A 17,142-nucleotide genomic window follows, 5' to 3' on the forward strand; every position below is an offset into this window, starting at 1 on the left:
CCTCACTATTTAATTATTTATTGTGCATTTTGGTTCCTCGACAGAACCTTTCACACATATGTTACAACACCATTGTTACATTTCATACATTACAGGAGCATTACAAAACATTACAAAAACATTACAAAAATCTTCTTCGATAAAATGACTCAATCAAGACTGAATTTACCAATTCTAAAATTGCAATTAATAGCAATATTTCATTTGTATTTAAAATTCAAATACATGACGGTTCTGCAACCCCCCTGCCCAGTTTCTCATTCCATATTGTCATAAGTGCAGGGCACTCAATGCCTAGATGTCCTAGAGTCTCAGTTCTCGTGGCACAAAGACGGCATAACCTTTTTCCATCTGGGTCTTCAGTAAAGCGCCTAAAACATCCAATGTAGGGAGTAGATTGAATTTTAGTCTTAATATCCTAAATCTAAACTCTCTTGAGGTTTTTTAAAAAAAATAAGGTGCCAGTACATTAAATCATGTTATAGACCAATTAAAATGGTTGTTAAAACAACGATAACTCACTAAAACATCCCTATTCTTGATCCGTTCACTTCTGTACATTTTCATTTTAACTTTATTTGGATTAGCGCTGAGCTCCTCAGCGGAGGACGCTTTACTTTCGAGTAAATTATTACATTCACTTTACCAATTAAAGAGTACCCTACTTGATTCCCTAATCAGTTTGTCCTTTACTTTAATTTATAGAGATGCTTGCGGAGATGACAGAATTGAAGTGTACATTTACAATACCCTCCAATCTACTCCATAGGCATCATCTTTTTGCTGTGTGTCACACAGCACCTTTAGTGCAGTGACACAGGGTTGTCATTTTCAGGCTTCCCACTTTAAACTCCATTTTCTGGGACTGACTACTGTCTCCCAGAACATGTAAAGTTGCCATTGACTTTATTAGTCTTTTTAAATTCACAGATCCGGTACAAACTATCTTCTATAGATTATTGGAAAGGGTTAATAGTTATCCCTTTTTGTCTGTTTCTCATGGAACATTATTTCATTCCCCTTTCTTTAAGATTTGGCTGGTGGAAGTGGTATCTACCATTTTGATACTTGGTACTGTTTTAGGCTATGTTAGTAGCCTCAAACTTTAATCCGCTGGACCCCTTTTAATTTTATTTGGTTCCGGCTGGGTTTATTCGCCATTTCTTTTTGTAAAGTTCTTTCTCGTGTTTTAATCTGCGTGCCAAACCGAGTTTGGTTCCTTTGTTAGCCCTCCTTAGGCGTCTGAGTGCCTGGATAGACAGGATGTGAGGGAGGGGTTTTAGGCCCCCTGCACAGGGTCTCTTTGGAGACCCAAGTCGCACTCTTGTCTGATTGGCTAGGTGACTGTCCTGTCAGGACAGCCACCCTGCTGTGTGATTGACAGCCAAGCTGTGTGAATGGGGGAACTTGTGACTCTGGGACTTGAAGGCAGAGTCGCCGCAGGATCGATAGAACCGAAGAGAAGCTGAAGGAAGAGGACTACTGCAACTACTGAACCTCTCGGTGAAGCCCTGCTGCGGGTCCGAATCTCCTAAACTTCGACGACAGAGAAGATCTGCAAGGAATCTTCTTCCCTTGAGCTGGTGGGACCAACCAGTTTGCCAAACACCAAGCAAGGCCCCCTCCCTTGGTCGAATTTGCTGTGCATCGCTGAAGTGAACCGGATATCCAGGAGGACCGGACCCCGTTTGGGTTTTAAGGAGCGCACCTTTTATTCGTCGCTTTGCTCTGCTGCTGGTTTCTTCCCTGGGCAGTGCAGGACCCTTGAGTCTTCCTCCTTCTTGTCAGTCTGACAGTCGCTTCAGGAACCGTGAGCCTGCAGGACCTGCCAGGAACTTCTGCCTCAGCTACAGCATTCTTCTTCTACTAAGGTAATGTTCAAATCCGATCGTTCGTTACGTCCGACCGTGGTGAAAGTGTTGGATATCTTTCGCTAATCTGAGGGCTTGTCCTTCTCTATTCTTTTTATTCTTTCAAATAACTTTTCCTTCGACCAACTTCGTTTTCGAACTTGTGGCAAAGACTTAACCGCAAACTACTCTGAACTGTGTTATCCTCTGCAAAGATTCTGAACCATTAACATTGGCCCAGGTCTATTGATTTGAATCCTAGTTGTAGTAAGCCTTTTCTAGATTGCCCTGCCTACATACTTGTTGGTGCTGCTTGATTTTGAATAACCTTGTATTTCCCTCCCTTTTTAAATTGCTGGAGTGCCATTTTGCTCACACTTCATTTTGAGCTTAAGTTGTCCAGAATTCATTGGGTGGTGTGTAGTGTATTAAGATTGTGATTTTCTGCTGATTTATATTAGTGAACTGTTTTACAACTGATGGTGTAAATAAATGTATATTCATTTACTCAGAAACCTTGAGTCAGTGTTTGTTTGAACCATAGCAATTGTCGTCCTTTGTGTAACTTCTGATACTGCTCACTTTACTCTTGAGATAAGTCTGGCTGCTCAGCCATCGCTACCACTTTACTGTGTGGTACAGGCTTGTACCAAAGGTGAATTTGTACTTGCACTTGTAGTCTTAATTGTGTGTGGTGTTCCCAAAGGGTACTGCATATGGTTCCGCCTAACACTGGTGTACAGTGGTGAGGATAATGTATAGTGATTACACTTAGGGTGCTGCTATTACCTTGGCTGAACTAACCACAAGGCTAAACACCACTAAAAAGCAATTTTAATCATGTCTGATATGAAAAGCTACAGTCAGGAGACCCTCCTTAGTTACACTGTTGATTATCTGAAAAATCTGTGTAGAGAAAGGAATCTCTCTGTTAAAGGAAAAAAGTCAGAATTAATTGAAAGGTTGTTAGAGAAGCAAAGTCTGGAGAGTGGGTCTGAAATACCTAACCCTCCAACAAATGTGGAAAATAATGAGGATGATAATGTGTCAGATATTATTGATGAGTTAGATGAGGCAGATGTGTCTCACAATGTAGGCCTTACTGCTCCTCTACCTGCTCAGCAACCTCAACCTTTGTCCACTGGGACCCCATCAGGTCCTACACTCAGTCCTGAATTCATTGCTCTAGAAAAGATGAGGCTTGAATTGGAATTCAAACATATTAATGCTCAAACTGAAAAAAAAGCATCAAGAACTTAAGCTCAGAGAAATGGAGACGCACCATGCCTTAGAAATGAAAAAGTTGTCTATTGAAAATGCTTCTCTCCCAGAGTCTTCTAGGTCTTCCAGTCCTAAGAGACCCTGTATGCCTAAAGAAATTGTTGGTATGTATGAGGCTAAGCTTGATATTTTTAATTGGTTGGCAATGTTTCAGTATAACCATGGGATTCAAGACATTACAGGGAATCAGTTGCTTCCTTGGCTCTTCTCTAGGCTACCCACTGTTGCATCTGATGTTGTGAAGGAGTTGTGGGAGGTGGATAGGATGGATTATGAGTGTGTGAATCTATCTTTAATTGCTAGATTTGGGAAGAACCCTTCCCAGTATTTTAAGAGGTTTAGGATCCTCAAAAAGCATGATGGTATCCCTTGGGCTACCTGGGTATGCGAATGTTTGAAAAACTTAGATGCTTGGGTTAAGGGTTACAGAATAAACACTTATGAAGGTATGATAAATCTTGTTATGTTGGAGTCAATGAATGATGCCTGCTCTCCTGAGCACAGACAGCACTTGGCTGATTCCAAGGAGATAGATCCAAAGAAGTTAGCTAAGGCTGCTGACTTGTGGGTTGCCAACAGGGCTACTCACAAGGATTATGGGGCAACTCAGAAGAAGGATGAGGGAAAGCAGCCCAAGAAAGATAACAAAGAGAATCCTAATACCTCCAATACAAAAGAGGGCCCCAAACAAAACAATAAGGGTAAGCCACAAGGGAAACCGAATCAGGCTAGTTCACTATCTGGACCCAAACCAGATGGATGTCAGAACAAAGCCCCCATTCATCAAAACATTTTGGAAAAGTTATGTTTGTGGGTCAACTGACCATGTGAAAGGGGATCCCAGATGTAAGGGAAACCCTTCAGGGGTCCACACTGTCTCCTTAGCCTTCACCCCAGAGGAAGAAGTACCTATGGCAAGTGGAAACTTTCACCTACTGGCTGATGAACCCATGAAAGTCTCAGCCAGTGTTTATTTAGTGTCCCTGGGTTTGTGGGAACAACAGAATTTAGATGTCCATAATTCCATTCCAGATAACACTAAAGAGTATTATAAATATAGTGTTCTTGTGAATGGCCAGGAGACCCCTGCCGTCAGAGACACTGGAGCCAGCATAACTGTGGCTGATTAATCATTTTTCAAGGTAGAGGATGTTGCTAAGGCACCCAAACACCTAACCAAGTTAGCTGGAGGCCTGCGCAAATGCTTCCCCAGTTACCAGCTCTCATCCTGTGCAATGAAATGACTGTCAAGATACCTGTTAGTGTGTCGAGTGAAGTGCCTGGTCGAGTCATGTTGGGTAATGACCTGAAAACTCTTGGAGTTGTGTCTAGTACCCCCAGTTCTCCCAGTAAAAGGAGACAGGAGCTCACTAGGCCTGCAAGGGAGAGGACCTTGAGAAGCTCCCCAGGGGAATTGATAGAGGAAACTACCACCCCCAGTGAACAGGAATTGTTCACTGCTATTCCAGGAAAGAAAGAGGCAAAGGGGAAACCTAAGACCTCCAAGAAGAAAGCAGATAGCACCCCTGTGCTACCAACAAGGACATCCCCAAGATTGTGCAAAGCCCCACCTGTGACTCCTCCACCTGCTGAGGCTGAGTGTGAGGTACAACCCTGTGTGGTTGAGGCAGCTTCTGAAGAATCAGATCTGGAAGAAGACATTACTCTAGTTGGAGATCTGGATCCTGTTGACCATCCTGAGCTGCAGTCTATACTGGCAGAAGGTGGACCCAACAGGGCAGACATCGGCAGAGGACAAAGAGAGTGTCCTACTCTTCAAGGTCTTCGACAACAGGCAGCTTCTCAGCTTGATTGGCAAGAAGCTGGGAAGCATAGGTTGCACTGGGAAGATGGCATCTTCTACAGTGAACCGACTTAGTCTATCCCTGGGGACTGCAAAAGACTTGTAGTGCCCCTAGAAAACAGAATCCTGTTCCTACAGTTGGCCCATGAGATACCTTTGGCTGGTCATTTGAGTTTCAAAAAGATCAAGGAAAGGCTCTGTTTATACTTCTACTGGCCTAAGATGCGTGCATAAGTTGACAAATTATGTAGGAGCTGTCATACTTGCCAAACCTCTGGCAAGAGTGGAGCCAAGAATGTGGCACCATTGGTGCCTCTCCCAGTGGTGGGAGTTCCTTTTGAGAAGGTGGGCATCGACATTGTTGGTCCACTTGACCCTCTCACATCTTCAGAACAGGTTTATCCTGGTTGTAGTAGACCATGCTACTGGATATCCTGAGGCAATACCTATGATAACTGTTACGGCTCAGGGTGTGGCTTAGACTCTACTTGGTATTTTTACCAGATTAGGGTTTCCTAAGGAAGTGATATCCGACAGGGGATCCAATTTTACGTCCCACTACATGCAAGCCATGTGGAAAAACTGGTGCCACTTACAAGTTCTCTACAGCCTACTATCCACAAACAAATGGACTGTTGTAGAGGTTTAATTGTACTATGAAGAGCATGATAGGTGCTTTAGAAGAACACCTTAAAAGGAAGTGGGACCTTCTACTGCCATGCCTTCTCTTTGCTTATAAAGAAGTCCCTCAGGAGGGAGTTGGATACAGTCCCTCTGAACCTCTTTATGGCCATCCAGTCAGAGGTACTTTGGCCCTGATTAAGGGGGGTTTGGAGAGTGCTCCTTCCTCCAAGCCAGTCAGAGTGATTGACTATGTGATAGGTCTCCGGAGGAGAATGTCACACATGATGGCAGAAGCTAGTGATAACTTGAAAGCAGGTCAGGCTCTGGTCAAACATTGGCATGACCAGAAGGCCAACAAACATGGTTGGGTTCACTCAAGACCAGCTTGTTGTAGTTATGGTGCCAACAAGACAGAGGGCCTTGCAGGACAAATGGATAGGACTCTTCAAGGTTGTGGGCAAACTTGGAGAGATGAACTATCTGGTGGATTTAGGCAGGCCCAAGGACCTAAGGAGGCTCCCGGAGTCTTTCACCCCAACCGTTTGAGGATGAGTGCAGGTTTCTATTAAATCAGTTTGCCTCCCTGTTTTCACTTTCATCAGGCTTGACCGTTTGGGGCCAGCATGAAATTCTAACTGGTGACTGACTGTCTACCTGTGAAAAGCAGAGGTTACAGAATATCAGACCATGTAAGAACCCATATAAATGAAGAGGTCAACAGGATGCTTGATCTCAGGGTTATAGAGCCATCTACAAGTCCATGGTCTTGTCCAGTTGTTCTAGTACCAAAGGCAGGATCCAAGGAGTTGAGATTCTGTGTGGACTATAGATCTCTAAATGCAGTCACTAAGACTGATGTCCATCCTTTACCAAGGACAGATGAACTGGTGGATAAACTTGGTGCAGCCAAGTACCTCAGTACATTTGATCTGATGTCAGGCTATTGGCAAATAGCCCTGACAGACCATGCCAAGGAGAAAACTGCATTTTCAACCCCAGCAGGCCTCTTCCAGTTTAAGGTTATGCCTTTTGGATGAAAGAATGCACCTGCTATGATGGCTTCTATCTAAGCAACACAGGGTCCTTCATTGCCAGCATTTCAACATTAGGCAAAGCATTTCCGTTTCAAGAAATCAAAACACAGTCTTCATTTTCCCCTATGACAGCCATCATTTATCTGTCTATCAGCACAATTTCTCTACATTACATTTGGTGCATGGAGTTCATATAAGTGTATGCAATATTTTCTGAATATATTTGCGTACCTTGCAATGAACATGTGTTCAACTTTCAATCTATGTATGCATGTACAGCCAATCTATATATGCATGTACAGCTTGCAATGAACATGTGTGCTGTTTTCAGTCTATTTCTGTTTAGTTTCCAGTCTATATGGGTGTGTACAGCTTTCAGTCTATGCGTTTTTGGGCTGGATATGTAATATTCTCTAGTAACAGGTATCATGTCAAAGCACCCTGTCCTTTAGCATTACACATAGATCTGTCGGTGCATTTCAAGATAAAGGATCTCAGGGATTTAACACTTGGCACAATATCTATGAATAGAATCAATTCTCTGTTCTCATTTATAAGGCGCAAACATATCATTTATGTCTAGAGTCACACTGGCCACAACGTTAAATGATACTTCATCAGGTAACAGTATGTCTTAAATATACCATGGCCCTCATAGGTCTATCTCAGCCAAAATCAAGGATTCAATTTTAACTTGGTGTAATTATACAAAAGCAATAAGCATGCAAGTACACAAAAGGCTGTCAGCTTTAAGTTGTGACTCTTAATTCAAAAATGCATTGGGTTTTAAGGAAATGGCATCTCACTTGGTGCTCAGTTTAAGTGGGAGTCACCAGACATTTTATTCAACTTCATACCTGTATCTTTCTCAATTAGGAATCCCCTTGATTCCCGGACCAGAGATTGGGGAGAGGAGCGAAGGCAGGGAGAAAGAAGGGAGGAGTAGAGTTAGTGACAGAAGGGGAAGAGTAGAAAGATCCCAGAGGGAGGAGAGCAGAGGTAGATATAGATGATAGAGGGTCAAATAGAGGCAAAATTAAAGCCGAGAGAGAAAGGGAGATAAGGGGTAAGGCTAGAAGATAAACCCTGGTGATACTGTGCAGTAATAACAGACCATACTCATCCCTTAGGAAAATCCTAGCAGAAAACTGACAGAAAAGGCCACATCCTTTATCTTTCCCTCCCAGATTAGAGAACATTTGGGCAGTAGGTTTTACCTTGCAACAGAATAAGTCAGGGAGATTTTGGGCTAGGGTGGAGGGAGCCCATTAGGAAGGTGAGAGAGATATAGGAACCCCAGTAGTTTCAACCGTCATAGCCTTCCAAAATCTTTTTTATTAACATCTTAATAAAGTACATTAGTTCCATTATCTTTGTCTGTGGATTTCTGAGGCCATTTGTGACGGTAAGCAGTTGGGATTGATAACATGGATAGAAAATGCATAGCCATAAAACGGAACTGCTCTCCAGGAAGACTAATGCAGCCAGAATCCATTGCAGCATGAAACCAGTCACTGTGTACCCGATTTAAACATCTGGGACCTGAAGATAAACGAATCACATTTGTGTTTATGTGAATCAGACATTATGTAATAAAATGAGACCAAAATGGGGGACGTTGTCGAGCAGCCAATGAAGATGGCTGCTTGCTACAGAGCTCCGTCTGGTGGCATGAAAATCCTTATCCTTGGTCGGCTCGAGGTCCAATCTCACGCTGGGACCTGTCGGATTTAAACCCTGGAACTAACCGTGATGCGCCTGACGATCTGGGGACCTGGGTGGTGGCTTCATCCCGGGTATATGACCCCTCTGGCCTGCAGTTTACCACACTCGGGTTGGATCAGCCGCTGCGTACCATGATAACATTGCTGGCTGATGGGGGAGGAGCCCATCGACCATGCAGTGTATGTGGCCCACCTGAGCACTGGATCGAACCTCACCGACTGTCCCTTTCCCCCAGACTAGGATCTATCATTGGGAGCTGTGTCTTTGGCGAGGGTCGGGCCGCGCACTCTGATTCTCGAGCCTGGAAGGCACCAATGGTGAAGCAGCGCTGGCCTGATTAGCTAGACTGCCAGCACACATTGGCCGGATCCCGCGCTGGGAGGCCCTTGTGCTCTGGTGGGGTGGCGCTGCGCTGCAACACTGCCAACCTCCAGTCGCCTGGGGCTAATGGCCTGTGACCTTGGCCACCACACGTAGCACAGAGCACCCGCAGCCCGGATTGAACTCCCACACAGGCCAGGACCTTACCAGCCAGACGTATACCATCTTTCTAGCCCTTGCTCTAGCCACCATGTTGACCAGCCCGGCCAGATTCCATCGAGTTGGAGTGCTTACTGTGCCCAGGGTTTGGAACCCACACGGCCTCCTTGATGACCCAAAGCTTTCTCCCTTCTTTGCCATTGAGCGGGCCCACCGTGCCCCAGCCCCACATCCAAAACCAGACTTCCCCAGACCTATCATTGCTAAGCTCCTAAATTATCGGGATAGAGACCACATATTAAAACTAGCCAGGGAAAAAAAAGACCTGCAAATGGGATCCCAAGTCATCCGAATTTTCCCAGACTTCTCGTTGCAGTTCAACAGGGATCAAGAAATGACTGCGGGAGCGAAACATTCAATATGCCATGCTTTTCCCGGCACGCCTTCGATTGCAGTTCCGGTTGAAAGTCTATTTTTGACTGTTCCGGAGGAAGCGCTAAAATTAATTGAATCCAAAATCCTGTTGGACGTCCCTGGCGAGCACCTGCCCGAGAATCGCCTGAACTCTCACATAAGGTTGACTACATAGCACTGCTGTAAAATGGTTTGCTTGAAGTGTTCTTAATCTACCCGACGTAAGGTATCATATAGGTATCATTATGGTAACAAGTTTCATGTGCCGCCACAGTGGCAGCTGTTCCCCAAGCGATGGCTTTGTTTTGGTTTACACGTTTGCCAGCTGCTATTTGTGGGCCAGTTGGGGTTCAAGGGTTCTTCAGGGGGGCGGACAAGGGGTACACTACACTACGAGTTGGGGAACGGCAGTGTGAGGGATACGGGGGGCGTATGTTCAAAGTTGAATTTGTAGAAAAGGTCGAAAATCCCTTAGCAGGTGGTTGCAGGCATACGATATGCATAACAAAGGGCAGACGGGTGGGACAAGACGGAAGTGGATCATGGTGATATTGTCTGGTTAGCAATATGATGATTAAATTGATGAGTTGGAACATCAGGAGGTTTATGCGATACGGCACAGGGTCAATAGGCCTCATTATAAGTGTGCTGGTCCGGAAATACTATAACTCTGCGTGCGGGTTCCATCCTGCCCGGCACAGTCAGTCCTGCTGGGCGGAAGGGCACCCGCCCGCAGAGTTTCAAGGGAGCACCGGCACCATTAGTGACAGTGCCGGTGCTGCCGTGTCCCATGTCCCCATTCCAATAGAGTCCTATGGGACTCTATGGGAATGGGGCTAACGAAACTGCTGGTGCCTGACTTCCCGGCCGCCGGACTTGGAATAGCCTGGTGGCACCGGTAAGTCAAGCGCCAGTGATTTTTTACAGGTCCTACGGCAACCCGCAGCTAGATCCGGCAGGGTTACTGGGGACCCGTAATGAGGCCCAATGTCCTTAACACAATCTTGCTGTGTTTTGACACTCCTACATAAATCGTTAAGCCTCACCATTGGAAGACTCATATAGACACAAGGGGACAATACGTTATTGTGCATTGCTCCCAGACAGGGACGGCACTTTTACTTGTAAACACTTACGGTCCGAATGTGGACTCCCTGGAATTATTCTATGAAGTCTGTGGGATTATCTCCACATATACTGGGGTTCCGATACTTTGGGGGGGCATGAACCTGATCATGAATTTGGGGCTGGATAGAAAGGGCCGGGCTCCCAGACCCCGCTCCAGGACTGCACGCCAGCTACTGACACATATGTGGACCTCCAACTAAGGGATGCCTAGCGCCTTAAGCACCCGACAGCCCAAGAATGTACCTGCTATTCGCCAGCACATGACATGGCTTTGCGCATTGATATTTTTGTGGTCTCCAGTATGCTGCTGTGCAGGATAGCTACGGCAGACATCCAACCACGCACATTGTCTGACCCCTCCCCTGTAGTCCTTCATTTGTGAACTGACAGGCCCCATAACCAAGCTAATCGTTGCAGATTCAAGTTGGACACATTGGGCCTCATTACGAGGTTGGAGGTAGCCATGGCGCCATTAGCGCCATGGCTGCCTCCAAACTCGTTCCGACTTTGCCCTGGTGAATAGACCAATTACCGGTCCATTCCAAGGTTGGCGGGACCGGTAATTCCCCATTCAGCAGGGCCATTCCCCATTCCCATTTGAGGCCCCATAGGGCTCAATGGGAATGGGGAAGGCGCTAATAATACCGTTATTAGCTCTAGAGTCCCTTTGCGGGTCCCGTCCTTAATGCCTGAAAAAAACAGGCGTTAAGGAAGGACCCGCAAAGGGAACTCGTAGTAGGGCGGTAAGGGATTACCGGCACCGGAGCCCTTACCGGTGCCGGTAATCCCTTACCGCCCACCTCGTAATGAGGCCCATTGAAAGACATTGGGCCTCATTATGAGTCTGGCGGTAGCCGTGCTAGTAAAAATGGTGCCCGGCAATGGGGACTTACCGGGGCATTACAGCCCTGGTGGTCCCGGTAATTCCTCATTGTTGGGCGCCAGAAAATATTGCTCCCCATTCCCATTCGAGTCCCATTAGACTCAATTGGAATGGGGAGGACGGATGCGCCGGCACCATTCATGAATAGTGCCGGCGCATCCGTCAAGGTCTGCGAGTGGGTACCTTTCCGCCCGCCAGGTCAGACCTGCTTACCGGTACCATTGTTTCCAGAACGGCAACCTCGTAATGACCCCCATTGTCTTTAAATCCGACATCAAATCTGACATTGAATTCTTCTTTTCCAATAATAGGGAGGGGGATACATCTCAGGGAGTCCGTTGGAAGGCATTTAAAGTGTTCATACGGGAAATGTCGATCTCCAGGGAAGCGGGTGTCCTTACAATAATTAGGAGGGACCTACAAAAAAGTGAAGACTGCCTTAAGGCTCTTGAGGGGGAATATGCCCGAACATGAGACTATAATACGCTGGTGCTTATTCAATCTGAGTTGGAACTCTTCAGGTTGCATGCCGAGCGTGAGGTCTGGTTCCTAACACGCCCAGTGGCAGCCAGGAAGTATGGGGAGGGTGATCATCATGGTAAGACACTCGCTAGAGTGGTCAGAACACAGCGCGGGCAAAACCGGGCAGATAATATACTAGACAACCTGGGGGATGACAAATGTAACAATCAGGGCATCCTCGTGGTGTTCCTAAATTTTATTGGCTCGCTATATGGGGCGGATCTTCGCCATGACCTTTCGGTCATAATGGCCTGGTTGGAGGGTGGAACGTTCTCAAGCCTTAGCCCCCAAGCGGCAGAAAGCCCGAGTGCTCAGTGGAAGAACTAGTGACAGCAATAAGAGACCTCTCAAAGCTCCTGTCCCTGACGGACTAGCGGCCGTGTTCTACCGCAAATACAGCGCCCTGCTGGCTACCCGCCTTATAGAGGTGTGGGATGAGTCGCTGATCAACTCTGTTCTCACCAAATCTATGCGGGAGGCCACCATCACAGTGTTATTGAAACCTGGGAAGCCCAGTAATGAGTGCAGGTTCTAGCGCCCGCTCTCCCTTATGAACGTGGACAGAAAAATCTTTGCGAAAGCACTTGCAAACCGTATCCTTCCACTTCTTCCCATATTGTCCACCAAGATCGGGCAGGGTTTGTACCTGGCAGGTCTATATCCCTTAACATTAGGCGATTGTTCAATGTGCTCGCAAGAATAGACCCGACCTCTGAGGCGGTGGCGGTCACGCTTAATGCCCAGAAAGCATTTGACATGGTCTCCTGGGAGTACCTATATGTGGTTCTGGATAAAATGGGGTTTGGTCCGGAGATGCTCCAATTTATTAAACTCCTATACTTTGCCCTCCCGTGCAAGGATAATGGTCAACTCCTGACTTTCGGACCGGTTCACATTGGGAAGGGGCACATGTCAGGGGTGTCCCTTCTCTCCTATACTGTTCATGGTGGCCATTGAGCCTCTAGAGGACTTTGTACGTGACCTCCACTGCCGTATTCGTCTTTTGGGTTCACCAGAAATAATCTCACTTTATGCAGATGACGTCCTCCATTATGTACAAAACCTGCTCCCTAATTTAGATCCAATTATCCGAGACATTGCCACCATAGGAGGTAACAGTTTTCCGGTAAAAGCAGCCAAATTGTGGAACTCCTTGCCTCCCAACTTGAGAGCAGATATGCCCTACTTGAAATTCCGATCCATGGTAGTTTCATGGCTGAAAACGAGGGACCACCAAGATAGCTAGGTGCCAAGGCTATCACTTCCTGCTACCCGCACACTGGGTAACCTCGTGCACCCACCCGTACTCGCGTTTATATTATATATACTGCTTGTTCTCCTTACTATGCTCTGTATATACTTCCATTGCCTACATGTATATTCTTTATTTGTAACCAAGCTTTGCATATTCTTGTAAATGTTGCGCCTTGATACCCCTGGGTATATCTGCGCATTATAAATAATAAAAACAAACAAACAAACATACATTACACTTTTTGGGGAATATTTGGGGTTCGTTATACATTATGCTAAATCTGAGGTTTTCCCCCCTGACAGAATGTATGAGGAAACCACAGGGGGAGTTTCCCCTACGTTGGTCCCCAAAAGGCATAAGGTACCTAGGTGTTCAGATTTCCCGGGAGAGGGCATCCCTCCTACTGGATAACTATATGGCCATCGTGGGGTATGTCAGGGATAAGGTTACCAGGTGGTCCCCACTTCCTATATCACTGGCAGGTAGGCTCTCCCTAGTTAAAAGGATCCTTTTGCCCAAACCGCTGTATACATTTACCAATGTTCCACTCTGGCCAGGCAAGGTATTCTTTGCCAGGATACGCTGAATGCTTGCGCAGTTTTTATGACACACAGGGGTGGTGCGCACAAAATGGGTTTAGATGACTCCGGCCTATGCAAAGGGGCAATCGCAGTCCCCCACCTCGATATCTATTGGTTAGCGGCCCAGGCCCAATTTGCATCTCACTGGTACAGGGCTGCCCCACAACCACCCCATGTAAAGCTGGAATGGCTTGCCGCAGGGGGTTGGGGGGGCAGGTTTTAAGAAAGACATATTAGATGGGAGGTACACAGACAACTGCCCATTCCACCCCGCGGACACAACAGTACTTGTGTGGCGCTCAATCTTTCTCCGGACTGGGGCACATCACCCATACTACAAGTGGCTTCCCTTATGGAAATTCCCAGAATTGGGCGCCACATGGGGCAAGGCTGTGAGCAGAGTACTGGGAGGGTCTGGGATATCATGCACTGGCAGATCTATATCCAGATGGGTTCTTCATCTCCCCACAAACCTGGCATTAGGAACACAAAGGCACGGCCACTGAACTGATGCAATACTACATACTAAGACTAAGAGCAGCGGTCACCGTGTGGTGGCCCGAAGATTCTGCACAAAACACCCCGTACGGTCCTCACAATCAGGGACAAGTGGCCAGAGGATCTAGGGTCAGAACTCTCTGATGAATATGTGTCTACATACTCGTAATGTTTCCATAAACTCCAGGTTTAGACTCATGTAATACAAGCTGCTGAACAGTCTTTACTACATCCCCCGGAAACGGGGTAAAATGCCTGGCATGAGGTACCAGTTCTGCCCACGGTGCCACTGCCCAAACGCTGGTCATCTGCACATGTTCTGGGGATGTCTCTCTCTTGGGGACTTCAGGGTTCCAGTTATGAGGATCCTGTCAGCCATTGTCAATGTTACATTGTTCCCCACCCCATTGGGGGCACTATTCGGGGCTGGCCTGCATTTACCAATAAACGTCTTCGCTCATTTGTCAACATGGGTGGCATGATTGCTAAACGGTGTATATTGATGAGGTGGATGGACAGACACCCACGCTACACTCAATCCTGGCTAGTGGACTTCATGTTGGCCCAACACTGTGAAGACGCTTGTACAGAGACATTGCCTGCTACCCCCAGACGTAAAGACACTTGGACGGAAGTCTGACCCTACCTAGCCACCCAAGCCCAGGAGTAGAGCTATAACGGTTGGACAGATAGTTGTCCTAATCCACTTGATTACTGTTGTTATAACTCATATGAAATGCAGACCAACTGCTTGTCTACTGCCATGTCTATCCCTACCTGCTTCTACCCATATATAATGCTGTACTATGATCTTGATATTGTTTTTCGGTGTTATGCGCTGTACCTGCCATGGTTAAATAAAGTTTTTTTTTTAAAAAGAAAAGAAAAATGAGCTCAAGTAAACGTAGAAAAAAAACGTAACTAGAACGTAGATATCTGTGTTTCAATATATGTGGCACACTAAAGATGATCTTATGAAAATGTTTCTATCTTTAGGGAAATTCAAAATACCGACTCAATAGCAGGAAAACAGTGACGCACCATCACTATGGAAGCGGGTCATAATTACTAAAAAGCAATGCCTTCGCATGGCTATCCACAATCCCATATAATGGAGTGATGGTGGCATGCCAACACACACATGGCCAAAACCAATGACTGGCAACATATCTCTGGGTTGTTTGTTCCAGTATCAGGATCCCAGACAGCAAGGAGGGTGACATCATTACACATCAACCTAGGACCTTCTGCCTAGTATGTGGACAGAAGATGAGCATTATTGTCTTATTTACAAACTATTCTTTGCTGGTAAATCTTCCTGTTTGCTATTGTATTCATAGATAGGAAATGGTAGATACATATCTTAATAGATAGAGCTTAACAGTGTCGTGCAAATGTATTACTCTGCTCATCGGCAGTAAGCAAGTAGAAAATCTATGAACGCCACAAAACAGCACAAACAAATGTAAAATCATACCAGTTGCAGCAACAGTGGTCCCCTGAACAGAGAGATAAACGTCCAAACATGTGATAATCCAGAAAAATATCTTCTGTGGCTCTAAAGACTTCACACTCCAATATCATAGGAACTGTCAACCCTTTTTTGGAAATAAAAAAAATATCCAGAGAAGCAATAACACCATCTGTAAAAAAACAAAAATTAAAGGAATTAGGAGCATCTTATAAAGACTTGCAATGTACGAAAGAGATGCTTCGGAATGTTTATTTATCACATTAAGAAAATGGTGAATGTACGTTTTTTATGTTTCCCTAAGGCTTAGTGACTAGGCTATAATAAAGCTCTCAGGCTCTTTTCATCCTTCCACCCACCTATCTGTCATCCCTAGAGCATTTTTACAAGTGTTTTAATATCCAAAAGAAGATTAAAACTTTAGATGTTGCCATCGGACTTGCAGCTACTTGCAAACTTCTGTGCCTTTGCTAATACTCCTGTATTTTGAAAGGATCACCCACTCAACCTTCTCACCATGGACGATAGTATGCCACTATATAAATGCCTTGCTTATATCAATGTAATATAGAAGGGATAAGCACCAGGGAAGGATATGGATTTATTGGTAAATATATTTAACAGCCCGTGCTTTCCAAAAGAACACAGATATGAAATCGCATATGAAATCTACTTGTCTTTAGGACCTTGCTCAGCATGACTATCACAAAGATGCCTGGGTATATATTTGCTAGATTTCTACTGACTACAAATGCAAATGTGTCTGCACTAATCGAGTTTTAAGAATGAGATGTTTCCTACATGCAGAAGTTACAACAAAAAAAGGCGGTACATAGAATACAAGCCAAACCACGAGACAAGTACAGCTAATTTGACACAGCAGAGTAGCCGCAAGCCCTCTGAAAAGCTCATATCTTGTCTCTTCTCCAGTGGACCAAATGGCAAACGTTTAGTTGCCAAGAGACTTCTTTCTTAGAAGCGTTCAACATTTTTGAGGAAATGTATTAATTAAAGTTGGTGTGCAGTGGTCTAGAAAGGATGACATGTATGTTTTCCAATGATACATCACCCTATAAAATAGTGATTTCTTAGCAGAAGTATTCTTATAAGTTAAGAAAACTAAACTATACAGATGGTTTTCACATCACAATCATTTCAGATATGCTGATGGGTTGATTGCAAGAAACCTGGAAACCACTCCCTCCCTCTCTAATCATTCTATTCACCCCTTCCTAACTTTCTTTGCCCGAATTATCAATTGATTTCACTCTTTGTTGCTGAGAAATGCACCACTCTACTTGTCCTCGTGGAGCTTGAACGTGTTTATTTAAGAATGTCTAGCTTGGGGTGGGGGGGTTTGGGGGGTTTGGGGAGGGTGTGACCAGAGAGCGACTAATGCAGTAGGAGATCTATGACGCATCACCCATCCGTAAGAAACGCTCATGGGATTTAAGTCCAGATCTGAGCATGGGATAGTGTGTGGAGATGGGAGTTCTCCTGAGCGAGCGTCGGGGACGGAGTTTCCCCTGAGAAAAAATGAAAAAAAGGAGCGTGACGTGCCAGCAGCGTTTCATGATGGCCACCAAGCCGCG

General features: G+C 45.6%; 1 protein-coding gene across 2 annotated transcripts in view; it reads right to left on the reverse strand.

Annotated features, from left to right (window-relative positions):
* Nucleotides 1-17,142, reverse strand: part of JAKMIP1 (janus kinase and microtubule interacting protein 1) — a 3,487,328-nt gene that overhangs the window by 3,034,435 nt on the left and 435,751 nt on the right. For both annotated transcript variants that reach the window (XM_069631978.1, XM_069631979.1), the window contains exon 3: nt 15,557-15,722. The gene's annotated coding sequence lies outside the window, so the exon portion shown is untranslated. The remainder of the gene's footprint in view (nt 1-15,556; nt 15,723-17,142) is intronic.

The sequence above is a fragment of the Ambystoma mexicanum genome, chromosome 6q (genome assembly GCF_040938575.1).
Source record: "Ambystoma mexicanum isolate Mex_15411 chromosome 6q, UKY_AmexF1_1, whole genome shotgun sequence".
NCBI lineage: Eukaryota > Metazoa > Chordata > Amphibia > Caudata > Ambystomatidae > Ambystoma > Ambystoma mexicanum.